Here is a 6,806-nt window from a genome sequence, read left to right on the forward strand (position 1 = left end):
ACATTTAGCTCCTAAACTGTGGAATGGCCTTCCTGATATTGTTCGAGGCTCAGACTCGCTGTCCCAGTTTAAAACTAGATTAAAGACGCATCTCTTCAGCCAGGCATTCACATAATACTTACATTTTATACTACAGTTGAATCAGATTGAATGCATTAATATTGCGAACAGCAGCTACGCTAATTATTTCCCATATGCTTTTCTGTTGTTATCTCGGGACGCTAGTCCCGAGGTAAATACAGATCGTCAGCTCCAGTTTGTATCCAGCCTCTCATGGAAACTACAGATTCTCCAACACCCGTGCAGAGACGACTCGGCGCCTGTGAAGAGACGACTCGACGCTGGCGATGTTTATGCCCTAAATCAATACATGATTAACTAACTGTATTTCTCTATGTACATTTCTGAAATGCACTTTCTGTAAAGCTGCTTTGAAACAATATGTATTGTGAAAAGCGCTATACAAATAAATTTGAATTGAATTGAATTGAATTTTTTCGTTTTGAATTATTTCGTTTAAAGACATTTCAAGCTTTGTGTAATTGATGTATTTGTCATGTCTGTGTGAGGCATACACTGAGTTTCGTTAAGTTAGGGTGTGCTCTAGTTCACGTGCAATGGAAGTGAGCGCGCGGGCGCCTCCGTTATATTTGTTTCGTAGGCCTATACAGGCAATTGGTTGATGAAAAATTGATTAAAATTAAGATACAATTTATACAAAACGAAATTCACTTTAAAGAAAGGCTTTCTACAAAACAGCTTCAACTTCAGCGTTCAAAATCATGTCTGACCCGCTCCATGTCTCATATTTTGGCATCCTATCTTACCGTGCTGTTCACTTTTCATAAATCAACATAAATGAAAAAAAGAAAAAAAACCATTATAATATTTTAACAAATATGAAACTAAATGCGCTTTTTTAATGGCTAAAACAGTATAGGCCTACATACTTTGTATTTGTACAAATTTCTGCACATTAATTTAATTCTGAATTTTGCACACACAAGTTGAAAGGTATTTGTTCAAATCAAGTTCACGGATAATTGTGCGTGCATTTATTAATCATTATGATACTAAAATCCTAACAAAAAGGCTATGCTATGTACAAAAATCAGAAAAGCCCAAATCAGAAAAACAAATCAAATGAGCCCAGAATATGAACGCAATTACACGTTAAGCATTTTCCTCCCATAGAAACCCATTATAAGAACGCTTAATGTGGCTTAATGCAGATTAGAATGTCCCCTTATTATGTCGAAATAACGAGATATTATGTCGATACTAGGCTACTGTGTCCACCGTGGTCTCCTTTTTTAACAGCGGAAACGATTTTTGCTTGTTTGGGATCTGACTGCCCAGCGTATTTGAAAAAGTTAAGCAAACTTTCCTGTCTTTTTGACATTTTTCCCCTGCGTGAAACGATCGAGGCTAACAGCAATCTCAACTCGTACAACAAGCGCGCAAGTCATGTGTCACAAACATTGAACACTACACAAACAGTATTTATTTATTTATTTTTCATTTAGGCAATTAATTTTAGTGGCACAGTAGGTGCCGGATCCAATAAAAAAGGTGCCGAATCCAATGTCGGAGGTGACGGAACATGTTCCGGAGTGTTCAGGCTCAAATTAAGCCCTGTGTAGCCTATAACATATGTTAACATATATACAACATACAACACTGGATACGGCCATAGGGTTTAATAATTAGTGAGGTCCAGGGTGGGGTGTCAATAATTATACATAATAGTGCCAATAAATGCCATAAATCATTCAACTTTAATAAATACAATGGATAATAAAGTTAGCAAAGGCTAAATACTGTGGCTATTGTTTTTTCAAAATGACTGGAGTAATCTCCGAGTGGGCCAGCATCAATCTGGTATGAGAGACTCTGGAATGCTCCTTGAAGTCGGGATGTCAGTTTGACTGGAAATAATTAATACACATATACTGTATGTATAGCCTACTGTATATGTCAGATAAAAATAATCTAATAACAACAATATATTGTAACAATCACAAATTTAACAATTATATTATAACAATAAGGCAAATAAAAGCAGAAAACAAAGCACCAGTAGCCTATGACAATTTACAAATCTTGATTCAACATTTAAACACAGACACAATCATACGACACATAAACATTACAGAATCACTACAGCAGGCGGACCACGTAAACTGTGGGGCAGCCAGTCCAAGTCCACGTGTAAATAGCAACAGTTGTGGATTCAGTAGACATTTAGATGCTATTTACTTATAAATAGTTACAGATAACGTTAATATTTGCTCATCAGTATTGTTGTGCAAAACATCCTGCAATTTAACTGACAGTAGATTATTAGATTTATAAACCAATATTAAAATCATTCGAGGTGTCTATTTGGACCACTGCAAATAGCCTACTTGTTGGCAATTTGCAGTGGTCCAAATAGACACCTCGAATGCATTAACCAGAGGGGAAATAGGCTATGGTCGTTGGATCACAGAGACCACTCACTTTTACAGGACAAATTCCTTTAACATTACAAAAGAATATAGGCTAATGTTAATTCATGCAGTCATTGAATGTATTTAATCATTGACTCTAAATTATCACCAGTTTAACTAAAACAGAAAAAAATTGTATGTCGCACATCAAATAAGACTCAGAAATATTACACGTTCAAAAATGTCATGTTTACACGACGAAAACGTTCGTATAGAAACACGTAACAAAAAATACACGGCCAAAAATGTTGCGTTAAGGCGATACAAACGATCGTGTCTTTAAATAACATGACAAAAAACTTCGCGTTTAGACGTACAAAACGTTCGCGTTTACACGGACCAAAAAGACGCGTACAAACTGTGCGTGTTAATGCGTCCAAATTTCACGCGTTGCATATAATAGGTATTGTCCCCAAAGGCGTTCCATAGGCGTAGGGCTTTCTCACAACATGCATTTTCATTAATACAAGGAATGCAAAAAGTGCTGCACGGGGTGTTACCTCTTTGTGGTCTTTGGGTGTAGGGATGGTTCCATTTAGAAAAACAATATGCACTATTAATTATTAAAAATATAAAAACATGTATTTCATTAGTGTATTTGTGTGTCTATAGCTGAATATGTTATAAAATCAAAGAGAATAGCTCTGATGATATACATTTAGGCTACTTTTAATAAATGCATTAATAGACTGCAGTGCTTCATTGTGCACTGAATACTGAACTGTTTCATCAACAGAAGGGTGTTTTTTGTATGTTGTGTTAATTGATTTTAAAGCAACTATTCATTTAAAGAAGTTTGATTGAGGAAAAACTAAATATCAGTAAGTGGTCTATTAACCCCCCTCCAACTTTCTGATTCACACAGTTGCATGCTTTTTATTGTGTTAGGATATGTATTGTTTTAAATGTTGTGTGTTGTTCATTAAAGACATTGTTCAAATTTTATTTTAGATTTAATCCTGCAGTTTACAGGATTTGTTTGTTATTTGTGCTTAGATAGCCATACCAGCCAGTAAAGTTCCATGGTTTCCAATGTGCCAGCATGCAATTTACGCGTTAACGCGCAATTTACGCGTTAACACGCAATTTACGTGTTAACACGTCATTTACGCGTTAACACGTAATTGCGTGTTAACGCGTAAATTGCGCGTTAACGCGTAATTACGTGTTTACACGACAGTTTCACACGTTTTGGCCCTTTTGGCCTTCCATAGCTTTTATGGCAAATCGCGCGTCAGGGACGCGCGTTTGGCGGTCGAAACGCACGCTTTTGACGTGTCAGTGTGCAATCAGACGCCCGACCAGGCGTTTATGAATACTTTGGCTTGCCATAAGTGTGTGTTGAAAAACGACACCGACACCGACACTCTCCCACGCACGCTATTGGATGAAAGCAACAAATACGTCATGCATGTCGGACCCCACAAGTAGCTGCCTACTCTATTCGCCGGGAAAATAACCTGGAGAAAGTTACCGATATTATTGTGGATAAAGTATGTGAGTGGCAGCAATTTTTATTCTCCGGAATCAGCCAGCGCGAAGCACGTCTATATTCCGATTGGTTGCTGGTCATTACCATAAAGTTGAGCTACTTTCTGATTGACGCGCTGGTTGCTCAAAACGCCCAAAAACGCGACGCCGCACGCCAGTGGATTTGACGCTTCAGTTATGGTTCATGTATCCATGGCAACGCTGAGCTACGTAGTGACAGTTAACGGTCCTCCTCAGACGCAGCCTTGGGTTTTCTCTTTCGTCTGTCTAAAAGGTATTTTTAATTTTTAGATTATTATACATTAGTTACCGTAACCACGTCCACCTTTAAATTATATGAAAATGTTACCTTTTAAAACGTTTGCTGAAGTTGTCCGCCGTGTACGCTGCTAACACTACGAAGCTAAGGTTAGGCTATATCAGGGTTCTCAAGTCTCACGCATTGGCCGTGAGACACACGCAATTCAACCAGTTCACACGCTCACACGCCACACCGTGTATTTCTCACGCTGAAAAGACAATGCCAACCAAGTTGTCCTGCAAGCTTTATATATAACGTTGTATACGAGGCGCAGGCACACAAAGTGAAGCTTCCTGCCGCCAGCACGTATCTCGGCCAGATTGCGTTCGTTACTAGGCAACATAGATGCGCGAACCATAGGCGCGAACACACGGAAGTTGACGGAAAATTCTCGGCCGCCGTACGTTCGTTACTAAGTAACCAACAACATCACGCGAACACACGTCGTGATGGAGAAGGTAAGTTGGAATTAAGAAAGCTCGTCTAACATTTTTAGGCCAGAACATTAAATATATCAATGTTATCAAGGCGTCAAAATGTGCAACAAACACTTACAACACAAAACACATTTCATAAGCTGCAGTGTGTACTCTTGTGTACACACACACACACACACACACACACACACACACATGTAGTGTTTTAATTTTTTATGGGGACTTTCCATAGACATAATGATTTTTATACTGTACAAACTGTATATTCTATTCCCTTACACTAACCCTACCCCTAAACCTACCCATCACAGAAAACTTTCTGCAATTTCACATTTTCAAAAAAAAACATAACTTTTTTTATTTATAAGCCGTTTTCCTCATGGGGACCAAAAAATGTCCTTTTTTTGTCCCCATAATGTAAGGTTTACCAGGCCACACTTACACACACACACACACACACACACCTTAATACTATGTCATTTGTTTACAATAGGGTAGGGTTAGACTAGACACATTCAAAATGCAAAAAGATTTGTTTTTCCAAACTGTTTGGAGCAATTTGTTATATTTTTGTATATTTGTAATTTTGAAATATAACATTAAAGAGTAGCCTATATTTGATGTGATTAATTGCTCTGTCATTTATCAGATTTACCAATTGTTATAATTTCAATTTGTGCTGGTTAATTATGAACAATGGTTAAAATTGGGGGGCGGGGACGGACGGGCGGGGGCGGGGCTCCATTAGGGCTCCTCCCCTAACCGCATGTGATCTCACTCCAAGCTTTTGATAAAACTTGAGAACCCTGGCTATATGTTAAGCTGAAATGAGACGACGTTATATTTCACATATATGGATATATTATATAACGTTAGACATATAAAATCATAACACTACTGAATGTCTTCATTTTGTTGTTTTAGGTAGATGCCAAGGGGAAGAATTGCCATCGGTCTAACTTAACCCCACAGCTGACCGACAAACACACAGACAGCTGCCAGCGCGTTTGAAGACACACACACGCACACACACACGGAAAGAGCACAGCACCTTTACAATTGTTCAAATAAAATGAATGTACTTTGTTCCTTACAACGTGTCTGTTTTCTTTGGTTAGCCAGAAGTAAAATAAAATAAAATTATATTCAGGGGACTAAACACGAAAGTCCCCTAAACGTCCCGAATGTCCGCTGGTGGTCCTGTGAACGTCCTCTTGAATGTCCGGAGGACGTCTTCGCGAACGTCCGCGGGACATCAAGCGGACCCTACACGGGGACGTTCGGGGGTACGTTCGCACAGGCCATTTAGGGGACGTTCTGGGGACCTTTTTTTTGTTAGCTGGGTTCTTATTAAATAATAACAATTAACAACTTCTTACCTTATTATACTCAAACGTTTCACCAAGATATAGCTTGTTTTCCACGTTTTAGCTAATGCTCCTTTTAATTTTCCCATATTAAAAGGGACATTTTGTTGTTCATCGTCATAGTTTTCATTTCCTCTTAGAGCATTATTTTGTTTGTTTTGTTTTGGTGTTTTCTCTCTCACTGCCTTTCCCTTCTCCGACAAATAATAAATCACTATTCTTTTACATATGAATGTGTACATTGTACCCACAATGAGGTTTTGACAAGGGAGTTTGCATGATTCATAATTTCTGAACAAAATACTCGATTATCTCTAGAGATAATGATATCTGATCAATCATGTAAGGAATAATATGACTCACAAACACTGAATCTCGACTTCTCAAACGATCTTGTCGTGCAGAGCTCAAGTTGTGCAGTTTAGGTAGTTTCCCAGCTGCGCCACAAGTTTCATAACAAAGCACAACATTCTGCAGTTCATCGACTGGCCACTACGGCTGCAGAAGAGAGTCAATCCCATAGACATGTTAAAATACCCAACTTTACTGCAGAAAAATAGGTTTTGGTCTATATAGCTAATTATAACAGACAACTGTGAGGGGGGTGATTTTTTAAATAACTAATCCGTTTAAATTATATTAAGACACATACACACACACACACACAGAGAGAGAGAGAGAGAGAGAGAGATGTGTTATCATTGTTATTTGTGGTAGG

At 38.3% G+C, this 6,806-nt stretch overlaps 1 protein-coding gene across 1 annotated transcript in view; it reads right to left on the reverse strand.

Annotated features, from left to right (window-relative positions):
* The window catches only part of LOC311297727 (protein NLRC3-like), an 89,803-nt gene extending 83,213 nt beyond the window's left edge, over positions 1-6,590 (reverse strand). Inside the window, exon 1 of the mRNA XM_084420147.1 lies at positions 6,452-6,590. The gene's annotated coding sequence lies outside the window, so the exon portion shown is untranslated. The remainder of the gene's footprint in view (positions 1-6,451) is intronic.
* Positions 6,591-6,806: the final 216 nt, after the last annotated feature.

The sequence above is a fragment of the Rutilus rutilus genome (assembly GCF_951802725.1).
Source record: "Rutilus rutilus genome assembly, chromosome: 9".
In the NCBI taxonomy this organism is placed as follows: Eukaryota; Metazoa; Chordata; class Actinopteri; order Cypriniformes; family Leuciscidae; genus Rutilus; species Rutilus rutilus.